This window comes from Eschrichtius robustus, chromosome 18, assembly GCF_028021215.1.
Source record: "Eschrichtius robustus isolate mEscRob2 chromosome 18, mEscRob2.pri, whole genome shotgun sequence".
NCBI lineage: Eukaryota > Metazoa > Chordata > Mammalia > Artiodactyla > Eschrichtiidae > Eschrichtius > Eschrichtius robustus.
The window spans coordinates 69,097,702-69,123,210 of NC_090841.1; the positions used below are offsets into that span (position 1 = coordinate 69,097,702).

The following is a 25,509-nucleotide window of genomic DNA, read 5'->3' on the forward strand; positions in this document are numbered from 1 at the left end:
AGCCCTGCTCTCAGAGTCTCATCAGTCAGGGTGTCAAGCGTGCCCTCCAAAAATCCAAAGTCTAATTTTTCAATTTTGATGCTGGTTATAACATTTCCAGAAGCTGGAAGAGGCAAGGAAAGATCTGCCCCTGGAGACTTCAGAGGAAACCCTACCAACACCTTGATTTTGGACTTCTGTCCCACAGAACTGTCGGAGAATAAATTTCTATTGTTGGAAGCCACCTAGTTTGTGGTGATTTGTTGTGGCAGCCCAAGGAAACTAATAGAGCTCCCATACTTAAGTTTGAAATTCCACCATGATCTGTTAGATGAAAAGTGCAAATCATACAGAATATAAGCTGCCAAACGTACAGAATGGGCCCTCCAGCCAGCACCTTCCAGAATGCTCCTTATAAGAAAGGCTTAGAACTGTGACTATTGAATTGATCCTCTGCTCTTCCAGCACTGATCTGATTTGTAACCACCAGGGATCTGACTTGTAAATGGAAGCTCTTCTCTAGACCTTCTGCATCATAATCTCTCTTCTTGCTTTTTTACACTGAAATAGAGTGTGTGGGGTAATGTCTGTGTTGCCCCCTTTAAGGGGTTTGCATGAAGCTGTCTCAGACAAAGACTGAAACAGGACAGTACGTTATGCCTTGGATCTGAGAAGAAAATATCCAGCGGGTACACAGGAAAGGTTTACTCCTTTTAGGCACTGAAACTTTGCCTTCTGTAGTGAAAGGGAGAACTGGGGTGGAATATAGAACTGGGCTTTGCAGTAGAACTTTCTGCATTGATAATGTGTGCCATCCAGTATGGGAGCCATGAGCCTACTGTAGTTATGGGGCACTTGAGATGTGGCTAGTGTGACCCATGAAATGAACTTCACATTTAATTAATTTAAATTTAATTAATTAGACAGCATAGACCTAGAGTCTGAACAATGTGGTAAGGAGAGACAGGAAGGGGGGAAAACCAAATAGAGGACCCACAATGAAACAAAACAAAAAATCTATTTAAATCAAACCAAGTAAAAATTAATAGAGAACAACAGTTCAGGTAGACTAAATAATAAAATTAACACATAGTTCTCTCCCTACACTTTCTATGGTCACATTTACCCAATATAAAGCAACTGGCCAACTGAGCTCCACGAATAATAATTTTTTAAAGACTGTCTAAAATCGTTAATCAAATTAGCCAAAGTAGTTATCTTGTAAACACAATGGCCACAGTCTTACTGAATTAAAAAAGAAAATTAGATAGAAATATTTTTCTTATATGCAAAATAGTAAACAATTTAATGAGGAGAGGGTATAAGATAACAATTCAGTAGGAGAAAGAAGTTAAAAGCTCCAGGAACTCCCAAAAGGGTCATTAGCTTTCTAATAGCAACAGGAAAAAAAGGACAAGAAAGAATAAAGTAGAGGAAAGAAGAAGGGAGAGGCTGGAAAGGAGAGAAGGAGGAAAGAAGCAAAACATACAAACCTTAATCCATACATTCAAATCTGTTGGCACTTGGCAGAAGCATTTGTGAGGTCCCTAAAAGTTGAAGCATTGTTATTACTTTTGAAAAGAAAATCCCCAGATAGATGGCATGAGGAAATGTCACATATGGGGATAGATGAACAAAAAGATGCCAGTTCCTACAGACCAGATAGAACCCGGAAATCACTATAGCCTGACACACTCTATAACTGGATTTAAGATCCAGCTGAGAAACCCCCAACAGCATCCAGGAAATTTTTAATGTTTCCTGAGCTCACCATCAAAACCAGGAGTTCCACTTCTTATGATAATTTGGACAAAAAACACGTTGAATCCAGGCAAACCTGTTCAATCAACATTGCTAAAAACAATACTGTGACATCCATTTGTTGGAGGAAGTTTGTCTATTACTTGTGTCTAAAGCAGAGAGTAAATGGGATCAGTGTGATCTCTCAGTTGTGGGGATGGTGAAAAATCCCTCAAATTTTGGAAAATGAAAATCAAAAGATTGATGTAATCTTATTACAAATTTAGTCCTTCTTATGGATTGAGTAATTATTTAAGACTCTATCAAATTTCACTGCATTTTTTAAAAGCTTGGAATCCATGACATGGGCGATCAACTAATCAAGGCTGCACACTTGGCAGGTTTTATTTTCAGAGCTCTGCTAATTCAGAAAATTTATCCTGTGTCACTAAGTGTCTGGAGTTGGGAGTGGTGTGGATACTTATTAAATGATTGCTGAATAAAATAATAAACCCCACTTATTTAGAGACAGGTCTTGCAGGTATTATAAACACATGTCAATCAGAAAGCATAACCTGTTGACAGATTCATTGGTAATCTCCCCAGAACCTTCCTTTGGTGCTGCTGGCTTCCCTAGCAATGGCTGTTATTGTGAAGAGGGGGCTTCACTCTGCCTTAGCCCCATCCATTGGCCATTCTGGTGGGTTTCTGAAATTTCCCACAGCAGCAGCTATCATGTCCCCTTTGTTGTATTATCTTCTTATTGGTCTTGTAGATTTGAAGAAACTATGATGGATTAGACATCCAGTTTGACTAGTTTCCATTTAAAACAACTAAATACAGTGGATAAAATGAAAATAAAGAAACAAATAAAAATTAACTACATTCACAAGCTGGCAAAATGTAAAGAATTCTGATTAAAAACTAAGTAAAGACAGGCAGCCAAGAACAAAAGCAGAGACAGGTTTTGCATTGAGCATATTTGCCATGAACTTGAGCCTTGGTGTTCAAGGTCTTGCAGGGTTTGGAAAAGAGGCGGCAAGGTCCGGGACCCATCTAAGTGTGACTTAATGGAAAACTCCTCCATAAACTCTGGACATCAAAGGCTATCCTCTAAAGGCATACCCTAGAAGTAAGCTTACTCTCTGCCCCTCTCCCCAGGGGCAGTGAAGACAAATACTGGCTGGAGCCTTGTCACTGAGTAGAAGGGGAAAGTCTCCCTAAAATTAGCGGCCACATGCCAGTCTTCACACGGTTTCCAACCCCAGTTCATACAACCTATGTTGCCCAAAAACCACCGTCAAAAATGTAGTTTAAAGTGATCCCAGAATGTAGTTGTACCAGTTGCCTGGCAGAACCAAATATAGTTCTTTTCTCGAAGAACTACCTTCATCCCAGAGACAGAAGGTAAAATTTGGCCAAAAAAGGAATACTGAATTAGAAAATAGAGCTGAATAAATTACACAGAATGAAGCATAGAGAGATAAGGAGATGGGAAATAGGCAAGAGTTTTTAAGAATCATGGATGGTAGGATGAAAAAAATTAACACAGGTCCAATGTGAGTACCAGAAGAAAAAAGAATCAGAAACAATATTTGACAAGAGAAGAGTTGAGAAGGTTTGAGAACATCCATCTAGAGATTCAAAAAGATCGACATAAAGCAGGATAAATATAAAGAAATCCATTCCTAGCCACAGCAACATGAAAACTGAATAACCATGAGAAGATGCTAAAAACTTCCTTAGAGAGAAGACTTAGCCTTCCACGGAGTGAGGCTTCATTTGACAGCTCACTTCTCAACAGCAACAATGGAAACCTGGAAACAACAGGTAATGTACTGAGAGAAAATAAAGGTCAAATTCGAACAGCACACCTCAGCAACAACAGCGCTCAAGAGTGAGGGCAAAATCTGAGAGTTTGCCACATTTAGATACCCAGTAAGGGAAATTCTAGAGGATATTTTCGGGCAGAACAAAGTGATCCCAGATGGAAAGTCTGAGGTATAAGGATTAAAGAACAAAGGACATGGCAAACATGGGTAAACCAGAGCTAATACTGACTGAGTAAAACATAATTAAAATATCTCGTGGGCTTCCCTGGTGGCGCAGTGGTTGAGAATCTGCCTGCTAATGCAGGGGACACGGGTTCGAGCCCTGGTCTGGGAAGATCCCACATGCCGCGGAGCAACTAGGCCCGTGAGCCACAATTACTGAGCCTGCGCATCTGGAGCCTGTGCTCCGCAACAAGAGAGGCCATGATAATGAGAGGCCCACGCACCGCGATGAAGAGTGGCCCCCACTTGCCACAACTAGAGAAAGCCCTTGCACAGAAATGAAGACCCAACACAGCCATAAATAAAAATAAATAAATTAATTAATTAAAAAAAAAAGAAGCTGTAAAATGAAAGGCAAATAAAACTGAAATAAAGAATAATAAAAGGTAGACATTAACAAAACAGAAGGCAGATATACTATAAAGAAAATAAACAAAGCCAAATATTAGTTTAAAAAAAAAAAATCTCGTGAAGTTAGAAAAACACGGTAGAACTAAAATACGGGGCAATAACATGTAAGTTGGAAGTAAATAATAGTCTAAATTTCTTCTTTTTGGGGAGAAGTATAAAAATGCTGATTTACTTTAGACTACAGTGTATGTAACTTCTAAAATAGAAGAGGAATAAGACAGAATGAGAAAAAAAAATCAGCCTAAAAGAAAGTGAGAAAAGGAAGCAATGAAACAGAATAGGGACAAGCACACACACACACACACACACACACACACGCACAAAACAAACTGGCAAAAATAAGCCTAATTTATAAACCCAGTAGTTATAACAAATGTAAATGGACCTAATTATTTAGTTACGAAGCAAAAGATGATCAGGTTGGGTTTACAAAATGTAGTTGTATGCTTTTTACAGAGGTACACTGAAATACTTAAATGATTCAGATTGAATACAAACAGATGGGAAAAGATACATCAGATAAACATTAACTGAAAGAAAGCTAGTGTCATATTAATATCAGCCAAACTAGACCCAATTTAGGCAATGATTAGCATGTTGACAATGTGTGCTTCCTTTTTCTCACGGTGAAAGGTCAGTAGAAAGCTTCACATCCTCAACATGTTGTACTAAATATTTTTTTCTTCATTCTTTGACAACCCCAGGCAGCATTTCTTCTTCAAAAAATGTTAACATCTCTCACTCAGAAATTGCCTTAAATTTTTGTTTTGGGGACTTCCCTGGTGGTGCAGTGGATAAGACTCCGTGCTCCTGATGCAGGGGGCCCGGGTTCGATCCCTGGTGAGGGAACTAGATCCCACATGCATGCTGCAACTACATGCCACAACTAAGGAGCCCGGAAAATGCAACTAAGGAGCCCAACTGCCGCAATTAAGACGTGGTGCAACTAAATAAATAAATAAATAAAAATTTTAAAAATAAACAAATTTGTGTTTTTCTTTTCTCTTTTAAAATTTTTATCATTTACACCGGACAAAAGTCTTCTATGCTGAAAACAAGTCCTTCTGCCCTCCTCCTTACACCTCTGTCATCACTTGGTCTTGTGGCATCTCAGTATCATCTCTTTATTTTATTTCCATGCATGATTTATTTTATAAATCCATGCCTTTTTTAGTTTCTACAACTTTCATTTAGGTTCCGTGGGTTTCTCCCTAAATCAAATCCCCATTGTTTAGATGCATGGAGTTCACCTGTGGTCCAGCATGCCTCATTAGGGTGCCATGCATTGTCAGGTGAAATCGATTAACTTTTGAGTCGCTCCAAATAGTTTCATGGTATTTTAAGTAACAACCCCGGCTTCAGTTAAGGCTTTAATTTTTTTAGTACACACCATTCACCTGAAATCCTGGTTACTTGCAGCTAGCGGAGCTTCACCTTGCATTTCACATTAAGTCCATCTCATTTTTTCTGTTGCAGCTTGGACTAACCTATTTGAGCTTCTTACTCCATTTGGTTTACTCTGATTCCTCAGAAGTCAAGCATATTCAATTGTTTGATGAGATAACATGTTCCTCTATCTCATTTTTATACCTTATATGTCTTGCGGTTGATGATCCCATTCTAAGCTGTTCCCAACAGTGTATTATGCACATGGCTGACTGCCCTATTTCTTCTGTCATTATTCCCATCCAAGCTTATTAAGTACTCAGTGACTATAACAGCATGGTGTTTATGAATCAGAGAATCTTGGTTTTCAGTCACCATCCGTTGCCTGGCTCTGAGTCAAGGGTCAGGAAATAATGAGATCAACCATGCAAACAATTGAACCTATGAGGGAGCCCATCTCTTTCTCCTGGTGTCCCTAAACTCCGTAGAAAGAGCGTGAGTTTTCTCATCAAAGGCTTTGGATCAATGTTTGGATTCTGTTATAGACCAGCTAAGTGAGCTAGGGAAAATCATTTAACTTCTCTGAGCCTCAATTTTTCTCTTTTATAATATGGAGATTGTTATTATCATATCAACTGTTGTACAGATTAAATGTGACAGTGCATGGAAAGCTTTTTGCAAACTGTAATCTGATTAATTAAATGCAATCTGATTAATTAAGTAAACCCAATTCTCGTTAAAATTGAAAATATCCCCAAATTAAGACCCATCATTTAGGCTTTCTAGGGGGCCAATCCTGACTCTGAATTTGATGATTAGTGATTCGATTTGGACTCTGGCAGCCCCCCGGTTTCTGGATCCAGTAGGAGAAACCGATGCAAACTATTTAAACTTCTGTCTTCTGTTTGAACTACTATTCAAACTTCTGTCTAGTTCTTTGAGATATTTTAGTAGAAGCTTTTAAATTTAAAATTATATATGTATTCTTTATTCATAAATCAAATAAGGTGCACTATAAGAAATGCACTGGAAATAAGGGCATTTTAAGTTGCTTTTTCCTATTGATTTTGTGCAAATCATTTAACCTCTATGGACGCCAGTATTTATTGTTCTAATCTCAAGTTTCCACACTCTCTTAGGAGGATATTATGTTCAATCTTTTTTTTAATTACTTTTTATTGGAGTATGGTTGCTTTACAATGTTGTGTTAGCACTTAGGAGGATATTATGAAGGTTATGTTAAGCCCAACATATAGTGGGCATTTACCCCTTATTACCATCATTTTACATCAGGGATGGTCTTAGTCATCTCAGGCCACCATAAAAAATACCGTCGACTGGATGTCATAAACAACGGAAATTTATTTTCTCACAGTTTTGGAGGCTTGGGAGTCTGAGATCAAGGTGCCAATTGATTCAGTTCCTGGTGAGAGCTCCCTCCTGGGGTTTCAGGTGCCTGACTTCTCGCTATGTCTTCACATGGCCTTTCGTTAGTTCATGTGCTCTTCTGAGGGTACTAATTCCATCATGAGGGACCATCTTCATGACCTACCCTAACCCTAATTGCCTCCCAAAGGCCCATCTCCATACACCATCACATTGGGGGTTAGGGCTTCAACATACGAATTTGGGAGGGGATACATTCAGTCCCTAATGGATACAACTACTTTTGTTACTGTCACATTTATCATGTAATGTATATGTTCTTTCTTTGTCTGTGATTATTGGACTGAGATCAACCTAGTTATGCTGAAAACCCTGCCCCTTCTATTGAGAAGAATCCATTTTCAGTATAAAGGTAGGTCTGGGGAGTTTTGGTAACACATACACTAAGCAGAATGCAATTTCAATAATTGACACTTAGAAATATAAGCTGATCGTGATGACCAATCAGCTGAATCTAGGACCTTTCAGGTGAGTTCTGTGCCTCTGGAGTCTTTAAAAGACTTGGTCGGGACTTCCCTGGTGGCGCAGTGGTTAAGAATACGCCTGCCAATGCCGGGGACAAGGGTTTGAGCCCTGGTCCGGGAAGCTCCCACATGCTGCGGGGCAACTAAGCCCATGCGCCACAACTACTGAGCCTGCACTCTAAAGCCCACGAGCCACAACTACTGAGCCCACGTGCCACAACTACTGAAGCTCACGTGCCTAGAGCCCGTGCTCTGCAACAAGAGAAGCCGTCACAATGAGAAGCCCACATACTGCAACAAAGAGTAGCCCCCTTTACAAGGAAGAGCAGCCCCCGCTCACCGCAAGTAGCAACGAAGACCAAATGCAGCCAAAAAAAAAAAAAAAAAAAAGACTTGGTCAATTAGCTTTCTATGCCTCTAGCCTAAGGCCTATTCAGATAAGTGAATCTTTGCACATTTGCTTAGTTCAGATGTTCTAAAATGCCTGGAAATATTTGAGGATAAGTCAGGCTGATCCACCAAAAAGTATATAAATATCAGCTCCTAGAGGGGGCAGCCCACTGCATCTCTGATTGCTTGTCATGGCAGACACCTGAAACAGAATAAATACAAGCATGCAGCAGGAGCAGAGCCCCCATCAGGCCAAATCAAGGGGAAAAAAAGTAAAGCAAAAAACTGAAGGCAGGGTTCCATAAAGTCATGCTCTCAAATTGGTCACAGAGAGTAGGAAGGATCCTTGCTCTCTCACAAGATCAGAAGAGCAACTCCAATGATCTCCAGGTATGACATAAAATATTTTCTAAAAAGGCATAAATGGCCTGATTAACTTCTGCTCTTTTGGCTGGAATATTTCTCTTTTTTTTTTCTTTTAATTTTTTGGTTCAATGTTTCTAGCCCCCTGATATTTATATACTCTGCAATATTTCCTCAATGTTTCAATCCATAAGTAGCTCGAGGCACTTGAAAAGATCACAACCAAGCAATGCGCCAGGATTGATGTGTTTCCATAACAGTATCGGGCTGGAGTTCTCAGTGGGAGAGTTGATCCAAAACAAATGAGCAGGCATTGTGAGAAGCAGAACCTCTTCTCGCGTTTTGGAGAATTTTTGCTGTGAGCTCGTCTGTGGCGAGACCCTATGTGTGCAAATTTCATGAGGCCTTAATTAATGGCTCATTTCTCTAGAGAGAACTTGTGTTTACTTCTTCCATGTGCTTGATAGTGCTCTTCCCAGTTTGACCAATTTAAAGTTTGGTCATGAATGTACAAGTAATTTATATTGTTATGTGTTTATGAGTAATTTCTAATAACTTGCTTTATAATCAAAGAATATGGCCAATAAAAATCTTTTGGAATTTCTTAAGGTTTTCTTTGTAGTCAAGTAAATGATTTATTTCCACAACTGTTTGGTGGATATAGTGAAGAGTAGGGCACAGAATTATCTACAGACTTATTTTTAGATCAGGTTTGTTGATTGCATTATCTGAGACATCTATACCCTTACTTACTGTTCACCTAATTTTTGAAAAAGTATACTACAGTCTCTGCTATGATTTTGGATTTTATAATGTCACTTTGCAATTCTAGTTCTTGTTTTACCTTGTATGTTTTACTGCTATGCCATTTAGAGACATAAAAATTTATTAATATTATCTCTTCCTTGTAGGTTATACCTTTTATTACTCTCCCATATCATGCCTCAGATTCTTATTTATCCGGTATTATATTAATATAGCTGCCTTTTCTTTTCTTTTGTTTTCTATTTTCCTAAAATATCTTTGTATGTCCCATTATTTTCCACCTTTCTTTACTATTTTACTTTAGTTGAATTTATTTTAAACAGCCTACAGGTAGAAGTTATAAGTATTCTGAAGTTGCTTGCTTTTTACTAAAATAAAGTACTCCTTCACTTTCACTGCGATATTTATTTTGTTTTATTTTTATGTTTTACCTTCTGTTTATAATCAATTTTTGTTGTTGTTTCCTCTCGATATTGTTTTTAATTTGCTACATTGAAAAAGTTTTCAATTTTTATTTCCACCTTAACCCTGAAAATTAATTAGGAGGTTTTTCTCTCTCTCTGTCAGCTACTAGTTAGCTCCCTAATTTTTTTTTTTTAACATCTTTATTGGAGTATAATTGCTTTACAATGGTGTGTTAGTTTCTGCTTTATAACAAAGTGAATCAGTTTTACATATACATATGTTCCCATATCTCTTCCCTCTTGCATCTCCCTCGCTCCCGCCCTCCCCACCCCACACCTCTAGGTGGTCACAAAGCACAGAGCTGATCTCCCTGTGCTATGTGGTTGCTTCCCACTAGCTATCTATTTTACGTTTGGTAGTGTATGTATGCCCATGCCACTCTCTCTCTTTGTCACATCTTACCCTTCCCCCTCCCCAAATCCTCAACTCCATTCTCTAGTAGGTCTGTGTCTTTATTCCCGTCTTGCCCCTAGGTTCTTCATGACCTTTTTTTTTTCTTTCTTAGATTCCATATATATGTGTTAGCATACTGTATTTGTTTTTCTCTTTCTGACTTACTTCACTCTGTATGACAGACTCTAACTCCATCCACCTCACTACAAATAACTCCATTTCGTTTCTTTTTATGGCTGAGTAATATTCCATTGTATATATGTGCCACATCTTCTTTATCCATTCATCTGATGATGGACACTTAAGTTGCTTCCATGTCCTGGCTATTGTAAATAGAGCTGCAATGAACATTTTGGTACATGACTCTTTTTGAATTATGGTTTTCTCAGGGTATATGCCCAGTAGTGGGATTGCTGGGTCCTATGGTAGTTCTATTTTTAGTCTTTTAAGGAACCTCCATACTGTTCTCCGTAGTGGCTGTATCCATTTACATTCCCACCGACAGTGCAAGAGTGTGCCCTTTTCTCCACACCCTCTCCAGCATTTATTGTTTCTAGATTGTTTGATGATGACCATTCTGACCGGTGTGAGATGACATCTCATTGTAGTTTTGATTTGCATTTCTCTCATGATTAATGATGTTGAGCATCCTTTCATGTGTTTGTTGGCAGTCTGTATGTCTTCTTTGGAGAAATGTCTATTTAGGTCTTCTGCCCATTTTTGGATTGGGTTGTTTGTTTTTTTGTTATTGAGCTGCATGAGCTGCTTGTAAATCTTGGAGATTAATCCTTTGTCAGTTGCTTCACTTGCAAATATTTTCTCCCATTCTGAGGGTTGTCTTTTGGTCTTGTTTATGGTTTCCTTTGCTGTGCAAAAGCTTTTAAGTTTCATTAGGTCTCATTTGTTTATTTTTGTTTTTATTTCCATTTCTCTAGGAGGTGGGTCAAAAAGGATCTTGCTGTGATTTATGTCATAGAGTGTTCTGCCTATGTTTTCCTCTAAGAGTTTGAGAGTGTCTGGCCTTACACTTAGGTCTTTAATCCATTTTGAGTTAACTTTTGTGTATGGTGTTAGGGAGTGTTCTAATTTCATTCTTTTACATGTACCTGTCCAGTTTTCCCAGCACCACTTATTGAAGAGGCTGTCTTTTCTCCACTGTATATACTTGCCTCCTTTATCAAAGATAAGGTGACCATATGTGCGTGGGTTTATCTCTGGGCTTTCTATCCTGTTCCATGGATCTATGTTTCTGTTTTTATGCCAGTACCAAACTGTCTTGATTACTGTAGTTTGTAGTATAGTCTGAAGTCAGGGAGCCTGATTCCTCCAGCTCCATTTTTCGTTCTCAAGATTGCTTTGGCTATTCGGGGTCTTTTGTGTTTCCATACAAATTGTGAAATTTTTTGTTCTAGTTCTGTGAAAAATGCCAGTGGTAGTTTGATAGGGATTGCATTGAATCTGTAGATTGCTTTGGGTAGTAGAGTCATTTTCACAATGTTGATTCTTCCAATCCAAGAACATGGTATATCTCTCCATCTATTTGTATCATCTTTAATTTCTTTCATCAGTGTCTTATAATTTTCTGCATACAGGTCTTTGTCTCCTTAGGTAGGTTTATACCTAGGTATTTTATTCTTTTTGTTGCAATGGTAAATGGGAGTGTTTTCTTAATTTCACTTTCAGATTTTTCATCATTAGTGTATAGGAATGCAAGAGATCTCTGTGCATTAATTTTGTATCCTGCTACTTTACCAAATTCATTGATTAGCTCTAGTAGTTTTCTGGTAGCATCTTTAGGATTCTCTATGTATAGTATCATGTCATCTGCAAACAGTGACAGCTTTACTTCTTCTTTTCCTATTTGGAATCCTTTTATTTCGTTTTATTCTCTGATTGCTGTGGCTAACACTTCCAAAACTATGTTGAATAATAGTGGTGAGAGTGGGCAACCTTGTCTTGTTCCTGATCTTAGTGGAAATGGTTTCAGTTTTTCACCATTGAGGACAATGTTGGCTGTGTGTTTGTCATATATGGCCTTTATTATGTTGAGGAAAGTTCCCTCTATGCCTACTTTCTGCAGGGCTTTTATCATAAACGGGTGTTGAATTTTGGCAAAAGCTTTCTCTGCATCTATTGAGATGATCATATGGTTTTTCTCCTTCAATTTGTTAATATGGTGTATCACGTTGATTGATTTGCATATATTGAAGAATCCTTGCATTCCTGGAATAAACCCCACTTGATCATGGTGTATGATCCTTTTAATGTGCTGTTGGATTCTGTTTGCTAGTATTTTGTTGAGGATTTTTGCATCTATGTTCATCAGTGATATTGGCCTGTAGTGTTCTTTCTTTGTGACATCTTTGTCTGGTTTTGGTATCAGGGTGATGGTGGCCTTGTAGAATGAGTTGGGGAGTGTTCCTCCCTCTGCAATATTTTGGAAGAGTTTGAGAAGGATGGGTGTTAGCTCTTCTCTAAATGTTTGATAGAATTCACCTGTGAAGCCATCTGGTCCTGGGCTTTTGTTTGTTGGAAGATTTTTAATCACAGTTTCAATTTCAGTGCTTGTGATTGGTCTGTTCATATTTTCTATTTCTTCCTGGTTCATTCTCGGCAGGTTGTGCATTTCTAAGAATTTGTCCATTTCTTCCAGGTTGTCCATTTTATTGGCATAGAGTTGCTTATAATAATCTCTCATGATCATTTGTATTTCTGCAGTGTCAGTTGTTACTTCTCCTTTTTCATTTCTAATTCTATTGATTTGAGCCTTCTCCCTTTTTTTCTTGATGAGGCTGGCTAATGGTTTATCAATTTGGTTTATCTTCTCAAAGAACCAGCTTTTAGTTTTATTGTCCTTTGCTACTGTTTCCTTCATTTCTTTTTCATTTATTTCTGACCTGATCTTTATGATTTCTTTCCTTCTGCTAACTTTGGGGTTGTTTTGTTCTTCTTTCTCTAATTGCTTTAGATGCAAGGTTAGGTTGTTTATTCGAGATGTTTCCTGTTTCTTGAGGTAGGCTTGTATTGCTATAAACTTCCCTCTTAGAACTGCTTTTGCTGCATCCCATAGGTTTTGGGTCGTCGTGTCTCCATTGTCATTTGTTTCTAGGTATTTTTTGATTTCCCTTTTGATTTCTTCAGTGATCACTTCGTTATTAAGTAGTGTATTGTTTAGCCTCCATGTGTTTGTATTTTTTACAGATCTTTTCCTGTAATTGATATCTAGTCTCATAGCGTTGTTGTTGGAAAAGATACTTGATACGATTTCAATTTTTTTTAATTTACCAAGGCTTGATTTGTGACCCAAGATATGATCTATCCTGGAGAATGTTCCATGAGCACTTGAGAAAAATGTGTATTCTGTTGTTTTTGGGTGGAATGTCCTATAAATATCAATTAAGTCCATCTTGTTTAATGTATCATTTTAAGCTTGTGTTTCCTTATTTATTTTCATTTTGGATGATCTGTCCATTGGTGAAAGTGGGGTGTTAAAGTCCCCTACTATGATTGTGTTACTGTCGATTTCCCCTTTTATGGCTGTTAGTATTTGCCTTATGTATTGAGGTGCTCCTCTGTTGGGTGCATAAATATTTACAACTGTTATACCTTCTTCTTGGATTGATCCCTTGATCATTATATAGTGTCCTTCTTTGTCTCTTGTAATAGTCTTTATTTTAAAGTCTATTTTGTCTGATATGAGAATTGTTACTCCAGCTTTCTTTTGATTTCCATTTGCATGGAATATCTTTTTCCATCCCCTCGCTTTCAGTCTGTATGTGTCCCTAGGTCTGAAGTGGGTCTCTTGTAGACAGCATATCTATGGGTCTTGTTTTTGTATCCATTCAGCCAGTCTGTGTCTTTTGGTGGGAGCATTTAACCATTTACATTTAAGGTAATTATCGATATGTATGTTCCTATTCCCATTTTCTTAAATGTTTTGGGTTTGTTATTGTAGGTGTTTTCCTTCTCTTGTGTTTCTTGCCTAGAAAAGTTCCTTTAGCATTTGTTGTAAAGCTGGTTTGGTGGTGCTGAACTCTCTCAGCTTTTGCTTGTCTGTAAAGGTTTTAATTTCTCCATCAAATCTGAATGAGATCCTTGCTGGGTAGAGTAATCTTGGTTGTAGGTTTTTCTCCTTCATCACTTTAAGTATATCCTGCCACTCCCTTCTGGCTTGCAGAGTTTCTGCTGAAAGATCAGCTGTTAACCTTATGGGGATTCCCTTGTGTGTTATTTGTTGTTTTTCCCTTGCTGCCTTTAATATGTTTTCTTTATATTTAATTTTTGATAGTTTGATTAATATGTGTCTTGGCATGTTTCTCCTTGGATTTATCCTGTATGGGACTCTCTGTGCTTCCAGGACTTGATTAACTATTTCCTTTCCCATATTAGGGAAGTTTTCAACTATAATCTCTTCAAATATTTTCTCAGTCCCTTTCTTTTTCTCTTCTTCTTCTGGGACCCCTATAATTCGAATGTTGGTGCGTTTAATGTTGTCCCAGAGGTCTCTGAGACTGTCCTCAGTTCTTTTCATTCTTTTTTCTTTATTCTGCTCTGCAGTAGTTATTTCCACTATTTTATCTTCCAGGTCTCTTACCCGTTCTTCTGCTTCAGTTATTCTGCTATTGATCCCTTCTAGAGTATTTTTAATTACATTTATTGTGTTTTTCATCGTTGCTTTGTTCCTCTTTAGTTCTTCTAGGTCCTTGTTAAATGTTTCTTGCATTTTGTCTATTCTATTTCCAAGATTTTGGATCATCTTTACTATCATTATTCTGAATTCTTTTTCAGGTAGACTGCCTATTTCCTCTTCATTTGTTAGGTCTGGTGTGTTTTTACCTTGCTCCTTCATCTGCTATGTGTTTTTCTGTCTTCTCATTTTGCTTATCTTACTGTGTTTGGGGTCTCCTTTTCACAGGCTGCAGGTTCATAGTTCCTGTTGTTTTTGGTATCTGCCCCCAGTGGCTAAGGTTGGTTCAGTGGGTTGTGTAGGCTTCCTGGTGGAGGGGACTAGTGCCTGTGTTCTGGTGGATGAGGCTGGATCTTGTCTTTCTGGTGGGCACGTCCACATCTGGTGGTGTGTTTTGGGGTGTCTGTGGCCTTATTATGATTTTAGGCAGCCTCTCTGCTAATGGATGGGGCTGTGTTCCTGTCTTGCTAGTTGTTTGGCATAGGGTATCCAGCACTGTAGCTTGCTGGTCGTTGAGTGAAGCTGGGTCTTGGTGTTGAGATGGAGATCTCTGAGAGATTTTCGCCATTTGGTATTATGTGGAGCTGGGAGGTCTCTTGTGGACCAGTGTCCTGAAGTTGGCTCTCCTACCTCAGAGGCACAGCCCTGACGCCTGGCTGGAGCACCAAGACCCTTTCATCCACATGGCTCAGAATAAAAGGGAGAAAAAATATAAAGAAAGAAAGAAAGAGGATAAAATAAAATAAAGTAAGATAAAATAAAATAAACCTATTAAAATAAAAAATGAGGAAAAAATTATCAAGAAAAAATTTATTAAGAAAAAATTTTTTTTAATATTTTAAAATAAAAAATAAGGAAAAAATTATTAAGAAAAAATTTATTAAGAAAAAGAAATTTTTTAAGTAAAAAAATAAAAAAACAGACGGACCGAACCCTAGGACAAATGGTGAAAGCAAAGCTATACAGACAAAATCTCACCCAGAAGCATACACATACACGCTCACAAGAAGAGGAAAAGGGGAAAAAATAATATATCCTGCTCCCAAAGTGCACCTCCTCAATTTGGGCTGATTCGTTGTCTATTCAGGTATTCCACAGATGCAGGTACATCAAGTTGATTGTGGAGATTTAATCCGCTGCTCCTGAGGCTGCTGGGAGAAATTTGCCTTTCTCTTCTTTGTCTGCACAGCTCCTGGGGTTCAGCTTTGGACTTGGACCCGCCTCAGCGTGTAGGTCGCCTGAGGGCATCTGTTCCTGCTCAGACACGAAGGGGTTAAAGGAGCAGCTGCTTCAGGGGCTCTGGCTCACGGGAGGGAGGGGTACGGAGGAGGCAGGGCGAGCCTGCGCGGCAGAGGCCGGCGTGACGTTGCACCAGCCTGAGGCGCGCCGTGCGTTCTCCCGGGGAGGGGACGTTGTCCCTGGATCACGTGACCCTGGCAGTGGCGGGCTGCGCAGGCTCCCGGGAGGGGCGGTGTGGAGAGTGACCTGTGCTCGCACACAGGCTTCCTGGTGGCGGCAGCAGCAGCCTTAGCGTCTCATGCCCGTCTCTGGGGTCTGCGCTGCAAGCCGCGGCTCGCGCCCGTCTCTGGAGCTCGTTTAGGCGGCGCTCTGAATCCCCTCTCCTCGCGCGCCAGGAAACAAAGAGGGAAGAAAAAGTCTCTCGCCTCTTCGGCAGCTGCAGACTTTTCCCCGGAATCCCTCCCGGCTAGCTGTGGCGCGCTAACCCCTTCCGGCTGTGTTCACGCCGCCAACCCCAGTCCTCGCCCTGCGATCCGACCGAAGCCCGAGCCTCAGCTCCCAGCCCCGCCCGCCCCGGCGGGGGAGCAGACAGGCCTCTCGGGTTGGTGAGTGCTGCTCGGCGCCGAGCCTCTGTGCGGGAATCTCTCCACTTTGCCCTCCGCACCCCTGTGGCTGCGCTCTCCTCCGTGGCTCCGAAGCTTCCCCCCTCCGCCACCCGCAGTCTCCGCCCGTGAAGGGGCTTCCTAGTGTGTGGAAACCTTTCCTCCTTCACATCTCCCTCCCACTGGTGCAGGCCCCGTCCCTATTCTTTTGTCTCTGTTATTTCTTTTTTCTTTTGCCCTACCCAAGTACTGGGGGAGTTTCTTGCCTTTTGGGAGGTCTGACGTCTTCTGCCAGCGTTCAGTGAGTGTTCTGTAGGAGCAGTTCCACGTGTAGATGTATTTCTGATGTATCTGTGGGGAGGAAGGTGATCTCCGCGTCTTACTCTTCCGCCATCTTCTCCTCCTCTCCCTAATTTTTAAAGTCACAAAGTCATAGATATGTAGTAATAAATTTAAATTAAGTAATATTAAATAATCCCCATATCAAGATTTTTATTAATCTGCTCTCTATACCACCAGTCCCAACCAAGAGTTTCCCATTGCCCTCATGCCAACTGTTGAGACTCATTTAAAATTGAAATCTTAACCTAAGTATCACTCAGTAAACATTAGTGCTTTTTGCCTGGGGAGACAGCTATTATTTCATACAGATACATGCAGTGTGTCTCTTCTGTTTAGGGAATTATTATTTAACTCATATTACAGTTCACAGCCTGTGTCGTCATCTTCTAGACTTAATTATACATTTTACAAGCACATTGCTCACTGCTGTTTCTTGTACTCTTTGTCTTCTATCCTGAGATCTAGGTTATCATTAAATTTCATTCAGTTAGAATAATTCCTCTAGTAATATAAAAAGTGTATATTCAAAAAGAGTGGGTCCTAGCCTGTTTAATAATGGCTGTCTTTTGTCCTCACATTTAGATGACATTGACTCAATTTCTGTCAAGATTTGTAAATGATCATTACTGTTTTCTAACTTCCAGTGTTGCAAATAAGAAGTCTGATGCTAGTCTAATTCTCCTGTTCCTCTAACAGCCATTTCTTTGCATTGGAAAGTTTACTAAACTTTCTTTTTCTTTTTTTTGATTTCAGAAGATTCATTTGGATGAATCTGATTTCTCTGTCATTGTCAGAAATACTTCCTGGTGTTAGTTGAATCCTTTCAATCTGAAAAAGCAAATTTTGTTCAAACAAGGAAGTCGTTATCTATTGTTCTTTGATCTGTATTTATCTCCTATATAGTCTTCTTTTCTTTCTTTGTAATTCCTATTACCAGTGTCTTCCATGTCTTTTGTCTTTTCACCTATGGTATCCATTTCTTTGAATTTTTGCTCTGTACTGTGTACTATTTTCTCCACTTGATCTTTCAGATAACCAATTTGATTTTCATCAGGAACTGCTCTCTCCTTGAATTCATCTCTCAACTTTAAATTTGGAAATTTTGAGGGGGACTTTTAAAAATATTTCCAGAAATCTTTTTATATTCTCTTATCTCCTTAAGACTTCTCATTACATTTTTATTAAATCTCTAATCTGTTTTTCCATTAATTCTGCCTCAGTAGGACCGATGTAATCTAGTTGTTCAATCTGTTATGTTCATTGAAGTGATTCATTATTTTCTTGTCCTTGCTGAGTGTGGATTTCTTCAGCAAGAAATGATGCAAGTCCAGCTACTGGGTCTCTCAGGCAATAGAGACTTGACAGGCAGTGGAAGACATGCCTGCTTTTTTTCTCCCTAAATGGATCAGTATTGAATGAGTTCACAAGCTGGGACTTTAGGGCTGAAATGTAAAACCCCCCAAGCCTCAGGGTCCCTCAGGCACAGTGCAAAAGGGCAGTCCTCGGCACAGTCTTTCTCCTTCCCTCCAGATCTGCTGGAACCTGCTAGCTCAGCCCCTAAGCAAGCAGGCATAGCCCTGCTTTGGAAGATACCCTCTGACCAGCCAGCTAGTACAGATAGATCCATGTGGCAACGCATACCAAAAGATATGAAGACTCTGTAGAACTTATGACAGTTTACAACCTTTCCATGACCTCCAACGACTGGAAACAAATTTTGTTTATAAGGAGTTGAGGAAAAAATGGCAGGTTGAAGACGTTTGTCGCCTTTCTCTTCCAAGGACCTACTACAATTAAAGGAAAAAATTGCAAAAGCATAACCAACAAAAGCAAAGAATATGACAGGTGACATCAGAGGATAAAATGGCTTTTTAATTTTATTTATTTATTTTATTATTTTATTTATTTATTTATTTTGGCTGCGTTGGGTCTTCGTTGCTGCGCGCGGGCTTTCTCTGGTTGCGGAGAGCGGGGGCTACTCTTCGTTGCTGTGCACGGACTTATTGCGGTGGCTTTTCTCGTTGTGGAGCACGGGCTCTAGGCATGTGGGCTTCAGTAGTTGTGGCATGTGGGCTCAGTAGTTATGGCTCGTGGGCTCTAGAGCGCAGGCTCAGTAGTTGTGGCACATAGGCTTAGTTACTCCGCGGCATGTGGGATCTTCCCGGACCAGGGCTTGAACCCATGTCCCCTGCATTGGCAGGTGGATTCTTAACCACTGCACCACCAGGGAAGCCCAAAGTGGCTTTTTTAATGCAAATGGGAAATAGAGACATGGGAATCAATTTAGCAAAGGAGAGGAGGCTACTGATATTGACAGGGGTTACTGTTGAGAGGAAAGCCCATTCACCCTGCAGAACTGCAGGCCTGGAGGCACGAGGCATATGGCAGGGAAGAGGGGCTTAGCAGGTGTCAAGGAGCTGGGTTGAAAGTCTCCATCCGGGAATCCAGGGACAGGCACCAGGAACAGCCTGGCACCAACTCCCCAGGGAGCCTGAGACAGATTTCTGGTCCTCTCCTGAAGGTCAGTCTAGAGAAAATAGAAAAATAATGATTAAGTGAAATTTCAGAAGGATTTCCTGATAGCTGAAGTGATTAAACACTAGAATAAGCTTGGAAACAGATGTTTGGACTAGGTTCATGCATTTATGCAACAAATAAATATGAAAGGCCCTGGGCACTAGATCTACTTCATATCTGTTATACCTCTAGGATTGTCTTATTTTATTAGTCATTAGGGGCAGTAGGTACTGTGTCTGATTATAAACTATTAAATATCAAGATCCATAAGTTTCCTACCCTAACCATGGCTTAATAATCCACGCTTGCATTTTACGCTTCAACATTACATACTGCTAGTTACATACTTCAAACCTTTGCAAAAGCTTATTTTTCCCATTCCTCCACTTGATGACCTAGAAAATAACTATTGAGAAAACCTAGCTTATTATGTCTCCTCCCTGGCCCTCTGTGACAGGTAAACATTCCTACTTTGGGGTTATTTCCATGCCCATTTTATTAATGCATTCTATTTTTGTTGGTTTAAAAGTCTGTCTCTCTCAGTAGACTGAGCTTTCTGAGGGTAAGGATTGTATTCTTGTATTCTTAGTACAGTCTTGACACTAAAAAAATATTTATTGAATTAGACAGATTTATTTCAAAGTAATTGGCCTGGTGCAGACGAACTGTGTTCAGATAGTTTCTGTATTAGCCTTTCTCTTTCTAACCTTGTGACCACTGACATAGTTCAGGGCCTACTCATCCTTCCCAAGGAGGACACTCATCTTCACTGTCTGCGTTTTCTACTTTCTGGTCATTATTTCTGTTTAAATAACCTCTTTTACTCACACCCCGCTCCTTCCTCCCCACCCCAAGTCTCCATCCTCCTGAAGATGATGAGGCTGGAACCCACAAAGAAGCCAGTGGGAGACTTGGTCTGCGTCCCCCCATCACAGGACAGAAAGGCCTGTGAGGCCTGGCTGGGACCAGGGCACCCAAGGCAAATGGCCAGCTGTTGGATCAGCTGAAGGGTTAAGCACAAGAGACTTCCTAATTGAAGGAGAACCAAGTCACTAGTCACAAACTTGGGGCACCCATATGTTTTTCTCCACGTCAATATTATACCTTTTGTTTCTCAACATTCTAACATGATTGCAAGTGAGAAGGGCTATTGTGACTCATAACAAATGCCTCAAAAAGAGATATTGGCTTTTTATAATTGGTTCAAGACACACTGTCATTCTTGTGACAATGAAATTAACCGAAAGAAGTCTTTTACTTTATCTATGCATTACATCCTAACCTTTAACATTCATTATTAACAATCAGTGTTACATGTTTAGGTAGCAGAGAAGGAAATGAACAAAGATTGAAATTTTTTAAATCCCCAGGCCCTGCATTTGGGCCTCTAAAACTGTCTTCCTGGTAGATTGCATTATCTATGCAGGGCCTTCTAAATTTTCTTTCTTTTATTTTCTTTTTAAGGCCTGCAAGCTTCCAGCTCCTCAGGACCTCTACACTGAGGCAAGATTCTTAGTGAAGGTAAACGGTAAACTCAGACAGCTATTGCAATGCTTCCAGTGTAGTGATGTTGTTAGATGTATATTCATGCTATACAAAGGTTTGAAATACAATTTGTAAAATAGTCATATAAATGGGGATTTTAATTGTGCAATAAGTTTGGAAAGCAACCTGACAATGCATGTCAAAGTCTTTAAAATTATCATAACTTCTGCCTGAATAACTCTACTTTTAGAACTCAAATCTATGTAAATAATCGGAAACAATAGAAACAAGCTTCAATCACAAAGATCTCCATCACAGCCTTCTTTATAATAGTAAACATCAATAAAACCCTGAATGTCTAAAAATAGGAGACTCTCTAAGTAAATTAGATGCGAAAATAGCCATGTAAATAATGTAATATTATGGCACCATAACCAATTATGTTTCAGATCAGTCCAATTCAACAAACATTTATTTATTTGAATTTTATTTAATTTATTTATTTTTTATACAGCAGGTTCTTATTAGTTATCCATTTCATACATATTAGTGTATACATGTCAATCCCAATCTCCCAGTTCATCCCACCACCCACCCCACTTTCCCCCTTGGTGTCCATACATGTCAACAAACATTTATTGACTGCTTTAAATTTCTAGCACCATTCTAGCAGCTCATGGTCTAATGGACAGACAGATATTTGAAATAGACTGTGGTTAAGTGCCACAAAAGCATGGAGAAGCCTCAGCTACCTCAGGAGGGGAGAATGGGGGTTGTAGAGGCAAGAAGAAAAACCAGGGATGCCCTAATTTTGGTTATTTCATGTGATTTGGTAAATAGTTTATTATGGGGAAGTTTGATGTGCATAGAAGAGGCTTCTAATCAACCCCTAGAAGAATGATTAAGATGAAACGTAAGAGATGAGTAGGAGTTAGCAACAGAATGGGGGCAGGTTAGGGAGAAAATTGTTCTAGGTAGCAGGACTGGCTTGTGCAAAGGTCCAGAGGTGGGAGGGGCAATGAGGTATCTGGGGTACCATAATTAGTCAGAATGCCTGGAGCATGGAGTGTCAGTGTCCCAAGCCTGAAGAAGTAGGTCCACAGGACCTGAAGGTTCTTGAAAAGCATACAGAGCCTGGATTCTGTTTTGAGGGTGACAAGAAAGCACTGTGTTTGTGAGCAGATTTAAAGAAAAAGATGATGTGTGTGGGTTTAGCTATGTTGAGTAGAGCTCATCAAGCAGTCAGAGGCAGAGGACTGGGGGGTCAGAAGAGAGAGCTGGATGAGACACAAGGATTTGGTGTTACAAGCGTTCAGATGATAACTGAGGCTCAGGGGATGGATGAGACTGGGGAGGTGTGGGTCAGGGATTGGGGGTGTAAAGGGCTTAGGAGAGGGACAGGCAGAGGGATGGGAGTCCTCAAAGGATACGGAGATGGGGTAGCCAGAGCAATAGGAGACAAACAAGAAGAATGTAGTGTCACAAGACACAAGGAAAAAGTACGTTTCAAGAAGTGGGTGAACACATCAGAAGTTGTCAAGAATCAAGTAAGATGAGAACCTTCTGTATAGCACAGAGAACTATACTCAATGATCTGTGGTGACGTAAATGGGAAGGAAATCTAAAGACAAGTGGATAGGGACTGCCCCGGTGGCACAGTGGTTAAGGCTCCGCGCTCCTAATGCAGGGGGCCTGGGTTCGATCCCTGGTCAGGAACTAGATCCCACACGCATGCCACAACTAAGAGTTCACATGCCGCAACTAAGGAGCCCACATGCTGCAACTAAGGAGTGAGAAGCAACTAAGGAGCCCACCTGCTGCAACTAAGACCCTGCGCAACCAAATATAAATAAATAAATAATAAAATTAAATTAAAAAGAGTGGATATATATATATATATATATACACATATAACTGATTCACTTTGCTGTACGGCAGAAACTGACACAACATTGTAAAGCAATTATACTCCAATAAAAAATAAATCAATAAAATAAACTACTAAAATACCAGACTCAAAAAAAAACAAAAACTTGAAATCTTCTAAGGAAATCAGCGGCAAGAGCATCAGTGACCCAAGCAAGAGCGATTTTAGTGCAGTGTTGAAAACAGAAGCCACATGGCAGAGCATTGTGGCGTGCGTGGGTAGCACAGAAGTGGAGGCGAGAAGAGAAGCAACCCTTTCAAAGAGTTTGTCTGGTAGAAGGGTGAGAGCTAAGGCAGCAACTGCAAGCGATTGTGCTCTCAGTGGGGTGATTTTATTTTTCTTACTATAAGATGGAAGATGCTAGCATTCAATGATTGGATGCTGATGGGACTGATCTATTAAGGAGACTGGAGAGTTAAGGATAAAGATGAGAGAAGGCATAATCGATATAACGAGATTCTTTGAGATGAGGTGGGTAAGAATGGACTACAGAAACTTAGCCTGGATAAAGGACACCTTTTTGTTGGATATTTATTCCAAGAAGGAAAGGATGAAGTGGATGTAGGATAGACGGTAGGTTTGAAATTCGGAGGTTGGGGTAAGAAATGTGTCGCTGGATTCCATTTTCAATAAGGGGCGGGAGGGTGAGGCACCTGTAAAGCATGAGAAAGAGGAGGTGAGGAAGGAGGCTTGAGGAAAGAGGAGATAGTGGTAGCTTTTTTGGAAATTGGGAGGATTGATTAGGGACAGAGGAGAAGGCAGGGTAGCCCAGACGATGACGTAAATGTGCTCTTCCTCTCCAGCAGAGTAAACAAACATCTTTCTTATTTTTTATCTCCAGAGACTCAGATTGAAGCACATTCAACCAACTTCATTCAAATTCCCCACATGCAACCTTTGTAGGACTCACCATAGGAAAATCCAAGTTAACCAGAAAACTATTCTTTGTTTTCCTGGATGTTTGGGGAAGTGTGGTAAAAGCTCTGGTGGGAGAAGAAGGAGATGGCAGAAAAGAAACAAAGTCCAATCAAAATATACTATTACACATCACAATCTGTTGATAAACCTTAAATATTGTACAGTGCTTTTTCAGTTAAAAAGTCATTTTCAAATATATTCATTTACCGCTTCTAATAATTTGCTCAAAGTCATAGAGCAAGTGGAATCACGTTAAGACCAGCCCCAGGCTTTCTGAACTCAGAGCACTTCCTTTTTCAGTATACTGTTAATCTAAAACAGTAAAACCATCACTCATTTTTCCAGCTAAACAGGTTTATGTGGGAGCAGCACAGAACTGCAATTCAGGACATGCAACTATGGTGAACCACATGCAAATCCAGTAAAGCAAAGGAGAGTAAACTCTTTTATAGAGGAGAATGGGGGAGTTGAAAGGGGCTGTTATAAACAAAAAGTCCATTGGAGGAAACTGGGAGTTTGAAGGGTAGTGGCTTTTCATTGGCTGAGTTGTGACAGTCTCTCAATGGCTGATCTGTTACCAGGCAAGGAGAAAATCTTTCTCCTGCTGGTGATAGTAAAGTAGTGTGACTTCTTGCTGGAGGTGCAAGGTACATCTCTTCCTGTTGGGAGCTGTGTTGGCATCATGTGATAAGTGTATGAGAGCTCTCCCTTCTGGTCTTCTGACTCCATTTTAGTGAAGTTTTCCTGTATTAATTTTCTCAATAACAGGAGCCTTTCTGACCCCACCAGACTGGTGCTAAAGTAGCATATATAAGAAGGATTTTCAGGCTCTGATCCAGGAATTATTCTAGTGAGGGTGCAGGATCTTTTTTCATAAGTGCTCTCAGACCCATTCTAAATACACACACACACACACACACACACACACACACACATTGTTACATTCAACAACAATAACAACAACTAAAGGGAAGTGCTCTTGCAGACTCAGTTGGCTGCTTGACTCAATGTCAAGAAGAGAAATGAAATTGTTCCCTGCCTTCTCTGGAGTAAGAGATTTCTTGACCTAGAGAGTAAAGGTAACAGGAAACCCACATGTTACACAGAGCATAAGCCCAAATAAACAAGTCCTTTCCAGTTAGTTATCAACAGCTGTGAGTGACTTATCTTCCATCCATTTTCTCTCTCCTCTCCTCTCACATGTCCTTGGGCAATCTGGTGATAAACAATGTATAATAATATGGGAATAGTGCACTTGAGGAGGAAAGTAGCAGAATTCCTTAATCCTTTCTGTATTCAGGAATCTTCTCTCTCCCAGTTTTTCTCTATATCAATTAGAAATACTACAAGATGGCCAGCCCCCCTTACGAGTGAGCGACAGCTTTAATCATTACCATCTCTTTTGAATTGTGTCACAAGATACTGGTTTTTGTCAAGTCGTTGGCATTCCTTGTACTAACATGTGGAAACTGGGGCTTCCAAACCAAGATGAGGTCATCCGTTGATTGTTGTCTTCCGTAGCTGTTATCCTCATCATCGAGTTCTTTCCCACGATTACTACCAAAATGCAGAGACTATGGTGAAGCAAAATCTCTATCTTGTACGAAGAACAATTAAATGTTAGATATATCTGAACTTCCAAGCATTTGGTATTTGGTTCCTGGGAACTACATGGAAGAGATTCAGATATTAATACTTTGTTCCCATTAAAAAACGAACAAACCAACTTTGAAGGGGGTTTATTCCCCCAGAGTCAGACAGACATAGAGTCAAACTCTAGTTCTGTAACTCACTGCGTTGTATGAACTTGGTTAAGTGACTTAACCTTTTTGAGCTTGAGTGTTCTATGGTAAACGGGGAAAATATCTCCTTCACAGAATTTAGGGAGAATTAAAAGAAAGATTGAAAGTGAAGCAGGTAATAAACATTCAGATAT

General features: G+C 39.9%; 1 long non-coding RNA gene across 1 annotated transcript in view; it reads left to right on the forward strand.

Annotated features, from left to right (window-relative positions):
- Positions 1-16,038: 16,038 nt before the first annotated feature.
- The window catches only part of LOC137752218 (uncharacterized), a 70,788-nt gene continuing 61,317 nt past the window's right edge, over positions 16,039-25,509 (forward strand). Inside the window, exons 1-2 of the long non-coding RNA XR_011071090.1 lie at positions 16,039-16,387; positions 20,708-20,764. This is a non-coding gene — a long non-coding RNA (uncharacterized lncRNA). The remainder of the gene's footprint in view (positions 16,388-20,707; positions 20,765-25,509) is intronic.